The 20,596-nt window shown below is 35.8% G+C and overlaps 1 long non-coding RNA gene across 1 annotated transcript; it reads right to left on the bottom strand.

Annotated features, from left to right (window-relative positions):
• Positions 1-7,405: 7,405 nt before the first annotated feature.
• Positions 7,406-14,510, bottom strand: LOC128784672 (uncharacterized). The gene is made up of 4 exons (XR_008429574.1): positions 14,362-14,510; positions 10,362-10,461; positions 9,549-9,625; positions 7,406-7,516 (listed from the first exon to the last, which is right to left on the bottom strand). It is a non-coding gene; the product is annotated as an uncharacterized LOC128784672 (long non-coding RNA).
• Between the last annotated feature and the right edge of the window lie 6,086 nt (positions 14,511-20,596).

Genomic DNA, 20,596 nt, shown 5'->3' with positions numbered 1-20,596 from the left:
ATAGGCTTTATTTGCACAACTTTATAACAGGCTTAGTAATACAGCACACCAGTTACCTTAGATAATTTATATGTTATTGAAGTCTTACTGTAGAATATTGACTGAAACAAGCTCATTTCAGTGTATTTATTAATATGAATTATGGATCATTAATTATATTACCAACAATTTATGTTTCAAAAGTTGAAATAATTTTATCTCATATGTCATACATTAATGAGATACTTTATTTGCACATTTAATACTTCACAGAATTTACATTAAAAATTATTTCATTTTCTAAATCATATGAGAGAGAAAAATTGTCTAGTAAAAAATAAGTAGAAGGCTAAAAAGAATAAGTTCCTCATTCTCAGAAAGAATGGTAAAAATAAGGGAAAAAATGGAATGTTCACTATAAAACATAATCAGCAAATACAAATATAAAAAATAATGGTGTCAGAGAAATAAAGTGAGAACTCTTTTTCAGCAGTACTTAAGTATTGCACAGAAAAGGAGTAAGAAGAAAGAGGGGGGAAAAAGAGGGGGAAAAAGAAAGAAACAAACAAAAGAAAATGAAGAAAAAGAAAAAAGAAATAAAACAAACTGAGTATTGAGATCCTTGCATTGAGTAACACCACATGGGGAATTTCAAACAAGATGGTCAGTCACTGTGCACTAGTTGCCCCAGCAGCCTCACCTGCATTCTCCAGCAATGCCTTCAGCCCTGCTCTGCTTGCCTAATGCAGGTGCTATGGGACTGGCTCTGTCCATGACTGCCCACGGCCTCTGCCATGGTCACCCAGGGCTCCAGCTCAACTCAGGGACCAGCCCTGCTCTTTGCTGCTCCCTGACATACATGACCACATGACCAGCATGTGTGCAATCCAATCCTTTAATCACACATGAAACATCTCCTGCTTATCCTCGGTACGTACAAGAGATTGTCACGTGGGACCATTTCTGTATCTGTGCCACACTACAGTAACTGTTTACAGGGTTCTTATTTACTCAAAAGTTGGTCACTTCTGCACAAGAACCATTTGGAGTTTCTGAAAAAGTCAGGTTTTTCACCCAAGATATTAGTCAATACTTCGCACATCCAGACTGGTACAGACAATGTATTTCACCTGGGAAACTCTTAGGGACAGTTTGAAATTCTGACCTCGAGAGGTCCTCTGCAAATTAGTCAGCAGCTTTTTTTGGGAAGATGACTAAGATTTCAGTAATAAACTTCTCTCCAGTCACTCCATTATCTCAACTATGCAAATAGCTTCACAGGGAATTTCTGGACCACACCAATAACTAATGACTTAAGTGCATTGGGTGTGCACAAAGCTCAAAACTGTTATACAGCAATTATAGCTGAAGAACAAATTTGAGTCTAACTTGCAAATTTTATTTCATACCTTTCACAAGCAAAAGAGAAACTACCAAATGAAGTCTTCTGCTGATACTGTGGACATGAGAATAGCAGAATGATAACAGCTTAACTGCTATAATCTGAATATATCATATATATTACTGAATATATCTCATCACTGTAGCTGAAAACAAGATTGGATATACTGAAAAATAAGACAGGAGGAACATCTATCTGCCTTGAGGCTTGCAGGTCTGCAATGACAAGGTTTGTTTTGACCAAAATCTGAAGTAATATTCTGTTGAGAACAGTGCCCTCAAATAAATCTTCTGGTTCCTGATTGCAGGGCATTCTCAGTCATCCTCATCAACATAAAACTTGACATAAAAATTAGACTAATGTAATTTGTAGTTGCCCATCTTTAAAAAAGATCTCTAAGTCCTGCAGTCCACTGAGTTATTACCACCTCTCCAGATTTACAATGGCAATATGCACAGTAATGATTTTATTTTAAGCAGAAATCATTCGAAGTACATTATTCAACAACATTAATTCAATCATATAAATATTTAAAGGTGGGCATTTATTAGAGATATGAGTTAATGAGCATAGTATAATTAAGGAGCCTTTGTTTAATTACATATTTAGATGCTAGAAAATACCTTACTTCCCAAATGAACTCCTGAAACATACGCACAATTTTAATTTTAGACTTCGAAGCACTTCTCCCAATTGATTAGTTTTAAATGTCAGTGTTCCATACTCTAGCCAAATCCAGCAAATGAAAATGTGATAATAAGAGATGTGATGGCTGTACAGCATCTATCATGCATTGACACCACCTTATAACATTTCTTACATGCAAGAAAGTAGGACCATGCCCATCTAAGTAGGACTCAAAGCCTTTGTTGTTCCTCTCAGTTGCCAATTGTTAAACTCATAATGATTATTTTCCCAGTTACTTTTTCCCCATGATTCTTTTTCTTGAAGGCTCCATAGTGCATCAACCATATTTTTGTGATCCTGTAAAGCACTCTTCTCATATTCATTGTAGGAAATTTGAAAGAGACTGCAGGGTGGTCCTTTGGCTCACAATGACCACTCCTACTTCCATGTTAGTTTCTGTTGGGATTTGGTCCAGTTGCCTAAAAATAGAGATCTCAGTTTAGGCTAGTGCTTTTTCAAAACTACATTTAATGATGAGATAGCTGCCTAAAGGCAGACATCCTGCTTCCCTATTTACACAGTGGAAGAGGTTATGGATAGACAGCCTTGAGCTGGAGTGATTCAGGTGACTCAGCTTTATCAAGTTGACAATACAACAACATGAAGGAAAAGTGCTGCAGAGTATCACACTAAAACCTCCTCCTCCTACTCATTCCCTCCATGGTTCTGCTTAGTCTTGCTACTTCTTCAAATCCATCCTTACCCTGCTTTTCAAAAACCACAAACATTGGAGGTTTATTTTTCCTTTTCTGCTAGCATCTTTCCCCTAATCCCAGATGAACTATGTAGAAAGTAGAAGATTCAATTTTTGTGGACAAAAAGTTGTTGTCTCTCTAAGACAATTCTAAGAGAAGAGTCTCAGCTTCTAGTCTTATAGAAGCAGAAAGTTTGCAAAACCCAGCACACCTGGACACCATGGTTCCCATCTGTCACAGCCAAAACCAATTAGCTAGATCATGCAGATATCACATATGTTCAGCCAATAAATATTGCAGTTGTTATATGTAGTACAGATTATTTACATGCTTAACTTCTTGCTCTAAGAGTCCACAGATGCTGGCAGCTGAAAATTGCTCTGTCACTGAGTAGCATGTAGGATGGTAGTGTTTTCACACTTTACCCTGTAAGGTGGAAGAAGACCTATAATATAAGGTCTGACTGGAGGAGAGGGGCTAACTAGGGATAGATGGGATTGTCAAAGAAAAACATATAAAGGATGTCCTGAGTGGGCCTGGGAAGATATACAGACACAATTTCCTCTTTCTTCACTGTCATCACATTGTATACAGGATAAGAATATAGGAGTTAGAAGTACTTCATGCAATAAATGCCTTCACTGAATGCGGGGATAGCTGGACTCCAGGACGGTTTGGGTGGGTGGTAACGAAGGATCTCTGAGGCCCGGTCTTTAGAGCATAGGGTTTATTGTAAAGGATGAAGGGCCCTGCTTAGAGTTGCTAGCCGCAACTCGTGGCAGGCCCAGGGAGAGCGGGGGGAGAGAGAGAGGGAGAGAGAGATGGTGCTAGGTGGGTGTCCCAGCAGGAAGGTCCAAGAGAGAGAGCGTCCGGTCCCTCGGCCACACCTTATCAGGGGGCTTCAAGGTGGGCTGGGACAGGACTTGGGCCAATGGGGTTACAGACATCGGATACTTCAGGGGAGGGTTACAGGTATGGGATGAACCATACATTGGGGGGTGAGACAGGACATTCCATTTGACCTTAGGATCTATCAGAAAGGGGGGATTGCATTATTGTTTTCGGGATGCTCAGTAATGAAGGTTTGGTATTTCAAACCTTGTTTTCATCTCGATATCTGTATTCTCTGATTCTTTTGCCAGGCCCTCATACTTATAGGGCCTTGCTATTTCATCTTCCCCAACAACTGAAGAGTACATATTGGAAGAATTCAGTACTGACAGATTTCTACAATCTTGTCACAGACCTGACAGCAATGCTTGATCTTTCCTGTAGTGGTGTCAGCATTCATCTGACCAGGTAAACTGCTCAAGTTCCATGGATCATCAGTAATATGGACCAAGGTCCCAATGGCACATCATTGTGGATGGCTGCCTACAAGCCACGAGAAGCCAGCACTGATTCATCTAGCCTAAGCAGGAAGTGTTTGCTTCAGGTGCTCAGATGAACACCTTCATTATCAGCCCAAGTTTACATGAGTTCACTTTCTCTTGCAGCAAAACCAGTCAAAATATATAGTAACACAGTTATAGGTTTATTTAAATAGACAGAGAAGTCTGAGGCTTAGACACAAGATTAAGAAATCCAACTGCCACTGATGTAAATCTCAAATTATGCCTTTTCTTTCAGTAGCTATTAGTAATTGAGTCTATACCCTCCAACATGTGCAATACCTAAGGAATAATTAAAAAAAAAAGGTTTTAGGAGAGGTTTAAAATTTCTGTAGCCTTTACCCTCCTGCTCACAGTTCTTTCCACACCATTAGTCTAAATTTTTGAAGTCTGACAGTTGAAGAGTATTGTGTCTTGTTCTGATCACAAACAAGCCTTCAGTTGTCAAATTCAGTCTTGTACAATACAAAAAAGGAGAAATTTTCAAATTAAATTTCCTTACACTATTAGTGAGTACTCCAAAAGGACATCTGAGATAAGAACCGTAGGAGTCACCAGCTGAGATGGAAGTGTTTGAAGCTGGATGGGAGCTCTCTGTGCTTTATAAATGTTCATTCAAGGATCCATTCCCATACCTGTAAAAAACTGTACTTCAAAGCTTTAAGACTGTAGTTGAATACATAGGGGAACTACACATGGCCTTTATCAAAAGGCCATCAAAGAGGTACAACATTTTATATTTGTTTGGAAGCAGTTAATTTTACACTGTTTTGGGTAAGTTACTTCTGTTGGCTCTGTGGCTAGACTCCAGATGTAAGTATACATCAGCATAAAAAGCTAATTTTGATAATATTCTCTGGCACGATACAGTATCTCTATCCAGATGTATATGCTTGAAGGAAATTTATGCAAGATTTTCCACAAATTCAACCTTTGATATAATTATTCAAATTAAAACAAGTTTAAAGTGTCTTTAGTTTCCAGCCTATGGTAAATACCTGAGTCTGTGTTGTAGAGCAATTCCAATTGACAGAACTTCACAGCTCTTCATTTATGGAATTTGTACCAATAAGGAAAAAAAGCTGGACAGCATTAAAAATGAGCCTATTATTATCTCTCAAAAATTTCCTTTCTAAAAAGCATGCATTAATAACTAAATAGCTCACCAGGAAGTTTCAGGGAAGAGTGGATGGATTTTTTGCTTTTAGATCCTTCAGTATACAGCTGCCATGTCACAAATCCTTTTTTCTCTCTCTCTCTGTCTCTTTTCTTTAATTAATTCATTCCTGGCATCATCTTAAGCTGCAGAGATGCCCAGACCTCAATGGCATCTTTGCTCTTCTATTAATAATCAGTGAACAAATGAAAAGGCATGAAAAAATTCACAAAAATAAGTTTAATAAATGGATCCCTTTATGTGCTGATTTTTCTTTCAGATATCTTTCCTGTTCTTTGATTATCTGTTTTTCCTTTGTAGAGCCTTTTGCCAATCTGTACGCAGGGACTGATACCAGAGGAAGGTTGCTAAGCAACTTAAAATGAAAATCATACAGTGGACTACCAGGCATTTCTAATGAAGCCTTCTTGAGCCATACCTTAGTCTTCACACCTCATGAGTAAGCCTAGGATTATGAACTGGTGTAACAGATAGGAAGTGGTTTCCAATTAGTATACCCAAGTGTACAAAGAAGCAGCATGCCAGAAGGAATGTTATTAATGAGAGCAAGATATACACACTTAATATTCAACTGCATCAGACTGAGAAATCATGGAATGACCAGCTAGAGAGGCTTATTGGATGCACAGTTGTGCAAGCTACCTAAGGTCCAAGTAAAGAGCTGAAAAGTAAATGGAATGGTAAATAATGTCAATAGTGAAGCCTTTGGTTGCATCTATATTATTAAATAAAGCTCCTGGAAATGCTCCTGGACAGTATTTCATATTGTGTTAGTCTGCTGGCATGGTCTCTGAAAAGCTTGTGCTGTTCACAATCTCCTAAAGCATTTCTTAGGACTGTTGGGGAGTTAACACTGACTATGGATGACCCCCAAAAGGCACTGTGGATGTATTCATGATGTCCTGCAGCATAAGGGAGGACATATAGTTTAATAGTGTGAATGAAGGTTTTTGCACAGATTTGCCCTCAGTAATAAACAAAACTCTGATTCATAATAATTTGTCAGCATAGGTTGAGCCTGTAAGGATTCAGCTGTGCTTTTTCAACCTTGACAAATTTCTTGATCTCTAGATCCTGGTATTTTACCCAAATGTTTTGATTTGCATTTTTATACTTTCTTATGTGACATTCATAAGAATTCCTAGTTTTGATCAAAACTAGGACCTGTATTTTTCTGAGAATTGTTTTCTGAATACAAGTGATACATACATGCCATTTACCAAACTGTCTATATGTCCTGCTTTACAGTATAAAAATGGTTATTTGAATAATTCACCACCTGAATTTCAAATATGGAAAAAGTCTTATTACTCAGTTATATTATTCTGTGTATTTCCTTCTCTTTGCCATGTTACTTTGGCAATTATGAGCATGCACAAGGGCTATTGTGTTCCTGTGGTAAGACATCAAATGTGCAGGCTCTTATAATTTTGTCACTGATTATATAATACATAATCACTGCAGGAAACTTGCAGGATGTCTCTCATTGTCACTGCTTCTGTTTAGTTTCATTATTCTTTTCTTTTAAATCTTTCCCTGTCTTCCTACTCACACTGAGTAACCAATTTCTGATTTTCTTTCCTATCTGGCTTTACCAATCTTTCTCTGAATTGGATGATTTTTAATTAAGCCATATGAAGTGAAATGATTGTAATAGGAAGAGTGATAAATTCAAAAAACTAATGTATTTTGGAGATTTTATTCACTGAAGAGATAAAAGATGTGTCTTCAAATCTTCCTATGTGAAAAATATCTTGCGAATATCTTGAAAAATATCTACGTGCAGGTATTTTGCACACAGTTAATCCTATAGTCATTGCTTTGGCAAATTTTACAGAACTGCAGAATTGTGTGTCTTGCAGCTTATAGTGAGGGGTTTCTAGGTGTTGAGAGTGGGCTTTGTCTCACCTAACTTCAGACATCTGAAATTCATCTAGGTATCTAAACAGTCAATAGAAATACAACTACTTGCACAGAACAGGAGGTGAGATTCATCTTACCATGTGTCTTTAAAAGGGGTATCTATGTGTGAAACAGATTCTAGTCAGAATTGTGCTCAGTACAGTCAATAAAGTTGAGAGAGTTGATCATTTTATTCTGTAGTATATATCCACAGAGGCTGAAGGGCTCTCCATGCTCCAGTGCCTACCAGTCTTCTCAATTATTCCAATCCTTTAGTTGAATCCTAACAGAAAAAGTTTTCTCAAAGTGACCTTTACCAAAAGAATCAATATTAGGTGGAATAAATCAATTACTTTTCTGTCAATTTAATATAAAGGGATCATAAAGATTAAATACACTTGCTTAGGTGAGAGAAATCATACTCTTTGTAGATAGCATGAATTGCCCAGTATTGACAGCAGAAAGGAGCAAAAAAACAAGCCAATAAATGTGCAGTGCAGTCAGCAGAACTTAAAGAAAACCAGTGAAGAAATATTTGCTTTATACATAAGATGAATCTGAGATATACCTATAGAGTCCTTAATTATGTTTTTCATTCACATTTAAAATATGAAAGAGGATAACATTATGATATAAAGAATTAATGAATTTTACTTAGAGTATTTCTTTAGAGACATGTACCCTGTGAATACATGTTTAGCCATCTTTTAACTTCCCGTCAGCAATTTTTGCATTTTTAATAGCCTTTATGGTCTATAATTTAATGCTTTTTGGATCCATTTTTTTTTTTTGCTAATATTTGCATAAGGTTTTTTTTTAGAAGACTGGGAAAAATTTCCAGAAATGGTTCAATTGGCTGCACTGTCATTTGTACAATATTATAAAGCATTTGTGGTGTTATCCATAGAAGATAAACCCACTAAATGAAAGAGTATTCCCATTATACTTCTCCACTATTTTTCCCACCATCAATCAAAGACAGTTTTGTATTCTTTCCAGAATCCCAGAAGACACTCATAATTTATCTAAGAGAGCTTCTTATCAGACTTTTGAGAGTAGCATGCTCATATTTTTGCCGTCTTGCTTGAAGGGTAGTTACCCCACTATTAGAATCTAGACTTGAAAAAATAAGTGCATCTCCTCTTCCACTATCTAGTTCTTTTTCCTGGTGAATTAATTTGTAATGCTCTGATACTGATTGTTAAGGATTTTGGTTTCCAGTATTCTTCAGAATAGTCAAAATATTTAGAAAAAAAAAATGCCACATTCACAAAGCAATGTAAAGATTTCTGTTGCCAATAAATAGTCTCAAGTATCTAGAAACAAAAGTGTGCAATTGCTTGGTCACATCTGAAGAGTTATTTCATGTTGCATTCTAGGCATTAACTTCTATAAAAACTGTTGTACATTTTATATACTTCCCAAATCAAAACCTAAATGTCTCCTATAAGGGTTGTAGGAGATAATTAACATTAACAGGAGAAAGGAATAATTAACATTATAAGTAATAAATATATCTTGTGTTAGAAACAATATAAAACAAAGGGAAAAAAACCCAAAACCACAAACCAAAAAAACAAAACCTAAAAGCTCAAACTCACAAACAAACTACCAAAAGAAACATTTTATTCAATTGCCACTTTTTCACTTATCTTCCACAATGTAAATGTAGCTCTTGGCAGTTTAAGGAGTAGAAAGTACCCAAGTCTATTTGAAACCATATTGCTTCTGAAAATATTTTGGCCTGAATATTGTTTCTAATTCTGTTCTAAGTAAGTAGCAGCGCTTTCTTTTATGAGTTATAATTGAAAATAGTACTTGTAATTATTTCTATGGTTTTAAGCAACTTAAATTGTGCAAGATGGTTTGGTTACAGGAATAAAATACTCATATTTCTTTTTTATATATGTGCCTGTACATTATTGTACAAATCAGGTCAGTTTCTTTTAATTTGTTTAATTTGTTTTATAGATTTTTCCTACACTCCACAAATTTCACTGCTATATTTTTGCAATAACTTTTAAAACATATTACTGAAGAAGCAGTCCTAACAATCAACTCCTAACAATTTGCTTTTCAAAAGCGGATAACTTTATTTTCACTGAGTCTAAATATCCAAGAGTAAATAACCAAATTTTCCCACTGAAAGTCAAGATTTAAAAGGGTAAAATGAGAACGCTATTGAGAACAATATTTATTCTACATAATTCATAGGATGTATTGGATATTGTGATAGACAACCTTACTGTTTCTGAAGAAAACATTTTAGTTTTTCCAAAGGAGAAGGGAAGAAGGATGGTGGGAAAACCACTTACTTTTAAGCAATTGATAGGCAAGTTCCTTTAGTCACTACCTAGTGCCTCTGCAGTGTGTAGCATAAGTTCTCCATATTCTAAAAGAAAATAGAAGAAATAGAAAGATCTGGAGAAGGTTATTTAAATATATGTTCGCTTAGTCACTAATTGAATTAAGGTTAAAATGAGCTCCCAGCTCAATGGATTTCTGCCAGATAAGAAAATAAGGACAAAGAATTGGAGTGACATGCTGCAGTCCAGCCTCTGATATGTTCTATTCAGTTACCAGCCTTTTAATAAATTGTAATTTCTACCTGAATTTATAGTGCATGCTTTGCATACATCTTGCATATGCTGTATTTGCATATTTATAATAATGGCTATTTTCTTATTTTACAAGCTAGAAATTATGGACAGGGAGCCATATATGCTCAACATATTTTTTCACACCAAATTACTTTAAATTATACTATGGTTCATACATTTTAGAAACTTGCAAATACTAATCAACATGGCCTGATAGGAACTTTGATACACTGCTGGTTATTTAAGTGCTCCCTGTGAAAACTGCTGTAGTTAAACTAAGTGCAATGAAAGGTATTTATTTTCAGCTTTTCTGATAGTATTTATACTTTCAGAAGCACTGGAATATTATCTTGAAAAAATATACCTGACATATTTGCACTATTACCTTTTAATTAAAACCAGCTTGCAATTTCATTTATTGCTCATATAATTTCTATTATGATTGATGTCTTGATTTTCAAGAGGGTGTATTTATGATTTGTCCATTCAAAAGTATGTAATTTAATTAAGTGTGTATTTTTTACATACCTCTTACAAACAAAGTCTCTATTGGACATTTTTATGGGTCTGAGGAATGAATATATATTCACTTCACTGTATTTGTAGTGATTGTGCTTCCAATATCAACCTGCAGATATCCAACAAATGAACAAATAATCAAGTTCTTTCTTCAGCTGAAATCTGTTTGATCAAGCAAGTGTTTTTACTAATAACACTTAAGAATTTTCTCAGTTCATCAAATCAAGTCATGGTAAGGTATTTAGTTGGTAATTTTGGAATGGGTTTCTCACCACATTGTTGCCTACATTCCACTTCTTACAAGCCTCTTGAGAAGCAAATGAGCTTAGGTAAATTTCCATAGTAGATTTCTTATCTTAATTAGCAGCCAAAATTTCTAGAAACAATTGTTATTATATTAAATTTAACTATGTTTGTGTAAGAATTATATTTGTAAAAATACAGACTCTGAGAAAAGAAAATCTATTTTCAAGGTTATACCTGCAGTTTGCCTGTACTGGTTGGTATTATCTGGACAACCCAAATGTAATTGTGGTAGCTGATATTTGGAAAGCAAGATGTTGGTTTTAATGAGAGTTTTTTTCATATTTTAATGAATCCAGAGTTAAATAATTGGAAAAATTGAATGTAGAAAGATTTATTGAAAAAAAAAGCCTTTAATAAAAAATGCATGCCATAAGCGTATGCTAAACATGCCATGAATGTCTTCCTGCAAAAGATGATCTGTTATTGATGTAATTATTCTTTAGTTGCAATAATACTTTGAAAAAACTTTCTATATAAGTAACCTAAGTTAGACTTAATGGTTCACATGAAGATGTAGTTTGGACAGTTTTTACCATATATTTAATTGATTTTATTACCTTCATATAGGAAGAATACCCCTTGACTTTGAGAACCAAAACCTATTGAACAGAAAAAAGAGTCCCTTCTTTGAGACACAAAATCACACATCTGTTTGCAGGGAGTGAATGGGAAGTGTACTCACCCACAAAACAGATCCAATATTTAGTAACCAACATATAGTAAGTGTGGATGCATATAATTTTCTGATCTTTATTTACTTTTTTTTTCAAAGGTAAATTTGCTTTTAAGGATTTTCTAGCCAGTTGAAAAACCCTTCTATGGTTGTGTGAGACTAGAAATCTCCATAAACCTTACCGTGTAAGGGTAATCCTTTGTACTAGATGATGAATATTTAGAATATTATATTTCCATCTGCATAAATCAATTTCCTTATTTTGGAAATATTTTTGTTATCCAAAGTAGTAACTTTCAATGGGTATTTTCAGAAGGTGTAAAAATTGAGATCATAATCTGTATTGCATATATACAAAGAAAATATCTTTAAACTGTCCATTGCATAATTTCAATTTTGTATTTTTGAAATTTCAATATCTAACTCGAATTCTCACTTTAAAATAACTTTAAAATGCTCTGTCTTCACACAATTTTGTTATTTATCCATTTTTATGTTTCAAAATGGTATTTAGGGAAGAGTCATTTACTGTAACTACTTTGCAGTTTTCAAATTAACATCAAAGTTGAGAGAAGGAAGGAAGGAAGGAAGGAAGGAAGGAAGGAAGGAAGGAAGGAAGGAAGGAAGGAAGGAAGGAAGGAAGGAAGGAAGGAAGGAAGGAAGGAAGGAAGGAAGGAAGGAAGGAAGGAAGGAAGGAAGGAAGGAAGGAAGGAAGGAAGGAAGGAAGGAAGGAAGGAAGGAAGGAAGGAAGGAAGGAAGGAAGGAAGGAAGGAAGGAAGGAAGGAAGGAAGGAAGGAAGGAAGGAAGGAAGGAAGGAAGGAAGGAAGGAAGGAAGGAAGGAAGGAAGGAAGGAAGGAAGAAGGAAGGAAGAAGGAAGGAAGGAAGGAAGGAAGGAAGGAAGAAGGAAGGAAGGAAGGAAGGAAGGAAGAAGGAAGGAAGGAAGGAAGAAAGAAGAAAGAAAGAAGAAAGAAGAAAGAAAGAAAGAAAGAAGAAAGAAAGAAAGAAAGAAAGAAAGAAAGAAAGAAAGAAAGAAAGAAAGAAAGAAAGAAAGAAAGAAAGAAAGAAAGAAAGAAAGAAAGAAAGAAAGAAAGAAAGAAAGAAAGAAAGAAAGAAAGAAAGAAAGAAAGAAAGAAAGAAAGAAAGATTCCCAAATGACAGAAATTTTAAAAATTATAAAACTGTTGTATGTATGATATTTAAGTGCCGGGACTGTTACTAGAAATAATAATGTTAAATTGAACATATATGTGAGACCAAAACAGTTAAACTCATTGGATGGTGATTTCTCAGAATCAATATTTTCTGTTATTTCTATTTTAAACTATTACTGCTACTGCACAGTATGAATATCATCATAGAATAATAGAATGGCTTGGGTTAGAAGGGACCTTAAAATTCACCTAAATCTACCCCCCATGTCATGGGCAGGGACACCTTCTGCTAGACCGTGTTAAGCTCAAAGACCCATTCAACCTGGCCTTGAACACTTCCAGGAATGGGTCACCCACAACATGTTCCAATGTCTCACAACTGTCATGGCAAGGAATTTCTTCCCAGTATTCAAGCTAAACACATGCTCTTCAGGTTTTAAAGGCATCAACACCTTTCCTATCACTACGTACCCTTGTGTAGCTCATCTCCCTCCTTCTGCTAGGCTGCCTTCAGATACTGGAGGCCTGCTATAACATTTCCCCAGAGTCGGCGGCTCTTCTCCAGGCTGAGAAGATGCCCGGAGGACTCTGGCTTCATTACAGATCCCCTGTACTACACTGGGGGCTCAGACCATTATTCTTATTAGATTTGGTATGTGGTGCTCAGCCACTGTTTATTGTTCTTCGTTGTGGTACAGGTACTAAATAGTTGGTTGCTTTAATAAAGACACACTTGAAATGATAAGAGTTAAATTTTAAAGCAAAATTAATTTGAGAAAGAATCTTAAACCTATGGTCAGTTACCCCATCCCATATATTTTTTGTAAACGACATTCCTTGCAGATGTTACAATCCATGAACCAAAGCCAAGTGATGTATACTACTTAAGACAGATGTTATACTTGCTTACTAGAATATGTTATTATGGTTATAAAACAATAGCCTGAGCATTAAGAACAATGGATTCCATCATGAAGTAATGAAGTGCTTTGGTTGAAACTAAAATGTATTTTAAGGAAATGAGCTTGGGGGCTAGCACAGCAAGATCTCAAATATTGAGTGCCAGCTTAGTTATCTGGTTCAGAGACAAGTGAAGCAATTCAGGAGTGTCCTCCTGTGAAAATAGGTTACAGATCCTTCTGCACAACAGTTAACAACCAACATCAGCAATGTGTGCAAATAAAATACTAGCCACTACAAGTTTGCTATCCATGAGTGGTAGGGCAGCTCAGACTCATAGCAGTAGTTTTGCTGCTGTGCCTGTTAAAATAGACAGAAAAGAATGAGGAAAAATATCTTTTTCCAACTAGTTTGTTTCTGTATTGGTACAAAGACTATTTCCCTGCCCTCAGGAGACAGCAAAAACTGTCAACAACTGAAATGCTTCAGAACTGTAAATGACCTGAATCAAAATATTTATTTTCAAATAAAATTTAAAATTTAAGTCATAACTATGAAACAGAGCTATTTAAAGATGAATGTACTATACATACTAAAATATTGCCACAGATAATGATTGTGTTCTAAGCCTGTTTAAAAGTCTAGAGTTCCTGGTAAAAAACTTGCACACAACTGAGGTACCTAAATGATATTCTCTTTTCAGATTAATTATACTCTTCATTCTCACCGCCTCTACCAATTGATTTCTGTAAGTCCTTAGAAAACAGTCATTTAAATTTTTAGTCCTTTAAAAAATAAATTACAGTGACAAGAGTTATTTGCATTCCCTATTTTATATAAAGCTCGAACATCAAGCCTTAAGAACTTTATATTGAATTTTATTTCATTTAAAACTAAATTTTAAAGGGGGGGCAGAGAGAATGGGGACCTCAAGCTTAAGCATTTAGGCTTCTAATTCTTATATTTTCTTCTTATTTACCTATGACAATAACTGGAAAGAGAATGGATTACAGTTAGCAGCTCTTTGACATTTGCACATACTCTTCCACTAAAGAAGAGGTCAAGGATGGCTTTCTGGTCCTGCCTTCACAAGCTGCAGCTTCCTTTAAGGCACATCCACCAGCTGTGGCATGGAGCCCTCCACGGGCTACAGTGTAGGTATGTGTTCCTCCACGTTTGTCCAGGGACTGCTGGGAGACAACATGCTTCACTATGACGTCCTCCAGGGACTGTGGGGGATTCTCTGCTCTGTCAACTGGAGCACCTCCTCCTCCTTCTTGTCTCACCTTAGTATCACAGAGCTGCTTCTCATACTCTCTATTTTCCTCACTTGTCACTGCCTATTCATATATTTTACGCTTTTAAAAATATATTTTACAGAGACTGATGGGTTCAGTTGCAAAAATGTGTCTTGCTAGAAAATTACATGCTATACAAAACCATGATTTTTTAGAAAAGAGCAGCGGAAGTACAAATATACTGCTAAAGAACTGGAAAATTAACAATACTTCATTGTAATATGAAGCCTTGTCATTTTGCCTTCTTTCTCCTTAAGATCTGGAAAGAATACTGGGCATAAGACAGTGCTGTTTCAAAGAGAAGATTTTTTTTTAGGATTATAGGGTGTGTGTTCAAATTTCTGTTCAGAAAAGGCACTTTGTCTTATGCAATAAATATCATTACCCAGTATATGTTGCAGAATATCACTAGTAAAAAATTCTGACCAGCAATAGGAGATCAAAAACTGGTGAGACCAAGCAGTGGCTAGAGTGAGACCTTGAGTGGCTAGAACAGAACCATAGAATCATAGAATTCGCTGAATTGGAAGGGGCCTATCAGGATCATCAAGTCCAACACCTGGCCCTGCGCGGGATCATCCTCGAGAATCACACCATATGCCTGAGAGCAATGTCCAAAAGATTCTTGAGCTCAGACAGGCATGATGGTGTGACCACCCCCTGGAGAGACTCTTCCAGTGCCCAGCCATCCTCTGGTTAAAATATTTTTTCCTGATATCTGACCTAAACCTCCCCTGACTCAGCTGCCTGCCATTTCCTCGAGTCCTGTCCTTGTAGACCTCATTTGAATACTTTCTAATACCTTAACATCTTTTTTCATTGTGGCACCCAAAACTGCCCCCAGCACTCGAGGTGAGGCCGCTCCAGTGCAGAGCAGAGCAGAACAGGATGATCCCCTCCCTTGCCCGTCTGGTGATGCTGTGCCTGATGCACCCCAGGACAGGATTGGCCCTCCTGGCTGCCAGGGCACTGCTGACTCACATTCAGCTTGCCTTTGGCCAGAAGCCTGGGTCCCTTTCTGCAGTGCTTCTCTCCAGCCTCTTGCTCCCTAGTCTATACACACACCAGGATTGGTCTGTCCCAGGTGCTGAATCCAGCACTTGTCCTTGTTGAACTTCATATGGTTGGTGATTGCTCATCTCCCTTATTTGTCAAAATCTCTTTGCAGGGCCTCTCTGCCCTCAAGAGGGTTAGTTCACAGTTGCTCCCAATTTAGTGTCTTTGGCAAACTTGCTTAATATTCCTTCAAGTCCTGTGTCCAGGTTGTTAAAATGATGTTGAAGAGAACTGGCCCAAGGATGATAGTGTCTAGCCACTGAAATTAGCGCTTCATACTTATTCCTTAGTGCATAAATCTCACCAAATGTCTTCTTATTTGTTTCTTTTATACCCATGCAGATATCTTTGGTTATGTTCATGCTTTTTATCCCAACAGCAGCTGACATGACATTTACACACACAGCAACAGCACACTTTTCTTACTGTTACTAGACTTAACAGTTTTGTAGTCTGTGAATCAGTGACCTTTGAAACTAAATTCAGACCTTCAGCATTTCTCATAAAAATAGTTAAATGTCCTCAGAAGAAGAGAAAACTTTGCTGCATACTCTGTAAGACTACAAAATATATGGTAATGAGTTAGCATGACAATAATTTCAGCACAGACCCTATATTTTAGCAGGGAAAAAAATTAAAATAAGAGCTATTTTACACAGCAACATAGCTGAGAAACAAAAAGACTAGGATCTTCCAAACTGTTCCCTGCAGTATAAATGTACTTGTAAGAATACAGACCATAAAAGATGTGGTTTTGAAAGGCTATATCCTTGCTAGGCTAAATTGGATCTCATCCTGTTGATGAAAGATCAAGGAGTTCAAAGTAGAGATAGGGAGACACGTCCATATAACAAGATATAGCAAAGTATTTTTAAATATAATTAAGGATTCTGGTGGACAGGGCAGTTAGGTTAAATCTGACACAGTCATTCAGTTCGGAGGACTAAATTGTTAAGGAGTGTTAAACCGTATCTGCTGCTGTATAAAGTAAAAGAGAGTCATCAAAATTGTATGGTTAGTGTGAACACTCCCACTCTCTATTGTAAAACACTCTAATAAGATATTAACAAAATGAAATAAAGACATTATACCATCTTGGAATGGGAAAATATGTTCAAAATATTTTTTCCTTATGTTTTCTTCTTTTTTTTTTCTCCCCTAACATGTGAATCATAATTTTGACCACTCTAGAATGCTTTCAATAGATGAACCCAGCATAGTATTTTTATTACAGGCTCTTGCCCCTTACATGCTTCATTACAGTTTTGTAATATACTCCACAGTCATTAGAGCTTTTTTATCTCTTTTCCCAGAGACAACTTTTGAAGGACTACTTAACCCCTATAAATCATATTTTCTCTGGGTTCTCAAAGCTTTTTGAGAAAGTTGTTTTGGGCTTTTTTGTATTGCAGCATTCCTAATGGCTTCAGGCCCACTGCAGGCAGACATTAAAAATAAATGTTCCCGTAAAGAGACTGTTAAAGCTAATGAACTGCCAGTCTTAGTATTTGTATGTTCCTAAATCCTTTTAATTTCAAGGTTGCCTTCCTGAATCCTCAGTTTAATTAGAAAGCATTGTATTTATAAAACAGACCCAATTCAATTGCTTCTGCAAATTCATCTTTATTTTATATGACTGTACTTAAAGAAATCTTGTTTCATTCAAACATTAAAAGTATAGATTTGACATCATATGTGACCCTTTCATCTATCTGAACTATATTTCATTGTGTGAGTTTCTCAGTTGCTTCAAATAAGGACAGATTCTTTTCAATTCGCAGAGCGTGTTATCTGAAGATCTCCTGCCTGCTTTCTTCACTTGCTATAATGGGAAGGCAAGGGAAATACATTCTGAATGTTATCTTTTATAGTCTACTTTTACTTACCAGTGTGCTTATATCTACTAGAACCAATTTCAGTTTGAAAGAACATATCAGAAAATCTATTTACTAAAATGGCCAAAAAGGATGCATAACAATTAGAATTAAAAGAAAAAAAATACATTGGAGCAAGATCATTGTAGAGAATGCCATGTATCTGTGAAAAGTACAAAACCCTTATATTTTCAAACACACAGATCACCTTTTTTTTTTTTTTTTTTTTTTTTTTTTTTTTTTTTGTTTGAAAGCTCTGGCACTTATCTGATTACATTTTGAACTAGTTCAACTCATTCATCTGGTAGGAAAGCAGTTAAAAATGAACAGAAAAATCTATGGGTAACAGGATACCACTTCACCCATATGTAGTAAAATTAGCCTTCTGTGTTGTAGAAATATGCCTGTCATATATGAAAATGAATGCATAGCACTATCTTATTTTAAACTTTCTCATTTAAACTTTCTCATGAATACCTGAATCATCAAGATGGTTTAAAACCTAACACCCAACCTTTTAAGATACTCCCCAAACTATTTCAATGTAATAACTTTATCAGGTGAAGAGCTTGCTGTAAGAAACCTGAACATGATGTCAAGAATACTTTGTTGTGGATTACCATTGTTTGGGATTGTCTGTCCCTTACTCTACCATGTAGGTATAGGAAAAAATTAAGTAGCCACAAGGGTTTTACAGCTCTTATTGTATTTTGGGATAGTAAAGATTTAGGGTAGTAAACAAAACTGGTGAGTTTTACTATTGACTTTATTGCTTTTTCACTTTGAATTTAACTGCTTTGCATTTCAGCTTACCCATCAGTATAATGAGAAGAATAATATCTTCCTTCCTGCCTGAAAGATATTTAATTAATGCCCGTGATGTCATAGATTTTAAAACTAAACACATTGTGATTAAAATTAAGTACTGGCATGCTACAAGATAACTGTAGCGATCTGTGTTTCCTCCTCAGCTTGTCTGTGGTTGTAGAATTTTAATTAGCAGTTCTAAAAATTTATCTTAGCATAGTCTGGTGACATATCTCAATAGAGCAGGATGTGCGACTTAGAGAATTATGGAATCACTTTGGTTGGAAAAGACCTTTAAGAACATTGAGTCTAAATGTAATTAGCAAATCCAACCATAAATAAATGTTTTGCTGTTTGAAGAGAACACGTGGTTTATCTGGTAAGCTTTGCAAGTATTTGTGTCATCACAAGAGCACATGTCCAATGCATTAGATGGGAATACAGTAAGAAACCTGTGTAAATAAACAGAAAAATTCTCAGGGTAGGACATTTGCATTATTAGCCCATCTTCCTGACTTCTTAAAATATTTTTTTTTATAAAGTAATGATTGGAATTGTTACTCTTTTGACAGTCCTTAGTGTATTACTCACATTTCTGGCATATGAATGCTGAATAGGTTAATTCACATTATTTTTCAGATAAAGACCAAGATTTAGTATTGCTTAAGCTGGAGGCATAAATACTTAAATTCTCCAGCCTCCTTCTTAGTACCTAATTTGTCTTCCAAAGTCAGTGCACAATCTTGTCCTTTAAGGTCCAGCTGTTAGCCAGCTGAGCTAGCTCAGTTTATACCAACAGGATGACATTAGTAGGGCTCACGTGATGCTGCACACAAAAGCCCTCAGTGTGCAGCTCTAGCATATAGTAATTCCATGCACTTGGACAATCCCACTGCTGACTTTGGATCACCAGAATAGAACTATAGAGATCTAATGGAGAGGTCTCTGGAGGAAGTGACCTGAAGAAGACAGCAGAAATCCCATTTGTGTATTTGTACAAATACACAAATTTAAATACCATTTACAGAAAAAGATCTTCAAATGTATCTAGCTATTTCTGCAGATTATTTGTAAACTATATGCATTACATGGACAGTTTCACTGAGCATCTGAAATACAGCTGGGTTTAAGTGGACTGAATCGGGGTTGGGAAGCAGTGAAATAAAGAAATACCTGACATCCAAGTCCTGCACAGATTCATATGTTTTTTATGTCCAGATGCTTTTAAAAATAATGGGTGACTATTTAGCTACTTAATACTTTTAATCTGAAATACAAAGAAAATTTTAAACTGTAAGAGAAAACTCCCATCTTTTATAGCTTGAATATTTTTATTAGTTTATTTCCTGTTTTCCAATTCATTTATACAAATCATATTATTAGGTAATGAGAACTCATGCTATATAAAAATATTTAATGCTATACTTCCAAGTTAAGACTCTTTTTTTTCCTGGAACTGTTTAAAAAAAAATACTATCTGGATTCTCTCTTCCCCACACTCATTATTATATGAAAATACTTTAAATATTATATTTTGACCTTACATGGTACAATAATATTCAGAAATTCAAGGATCTATTGTTAGGTTGTTTATATAGTTTTCTGGCTATTCTAACTTCCTGTAACCGTTCTTTTCAGCTATATATTTTTGCAGTAAGGCATCACAGGGGTCTGAGAGAAGTTTTACTGTGAAGAAGAACTAACATGCAAAATATACGTGATGTACTTGACATATTCCACTTCAGAAAGTTACAGTATGCTTAGATGGGATGAAATATGAAATAAATAAACTTAACACAACACTTCTAAATCTCAGAAATCTCTTACCTGAACTTTGAGTCAGTTTACAGGACTGTAGAAATGCAAACATGAAGTCCAAGGAACAGAGCAGAAGGTGTATTGGGCAGGGGTACAGAAGATTGCTCAGAAGGGTAATGCAAGCAAGATTGCATCTTATGAAGATAGCACCTGCTTCTGCTGGTGCAAACATAGAAAATTTGTGCCACCAGCCTAGTTTTCTGGAGACATTTGACCTGTACATTCTTGAGGGCTTGCAGATGTGAATGAATCTGTCCTTTGATTTTTTTTTTTTTTAATGTGTATGACCTGATCTGGTATTATGTACTGTACACACATGTTTCAACTGTTGGAAAGCAGTAGTTGAAAGTTAGGTTGCAAT

This window comes from Vidua chalybeata, chromosome 2, assembly GCF_026979565.1.
Source record: "Vidua chalybeata isolate OUT-0048 chromosome 2, bVidCha1 merged haplotype, whole genome shotgun sequence".
NCBI classification, from domain to species: Eukaryota; Metazoa; Chordata; class Aves; order Passeriformes; family Viduidae; genus Vidua; species Vidua chalybeata.
The sequence above is the reverse complement of the archived record's forward strand: the minus strand, read 5'-3'. Positions and strand labels throughout refer to the sequence as shown.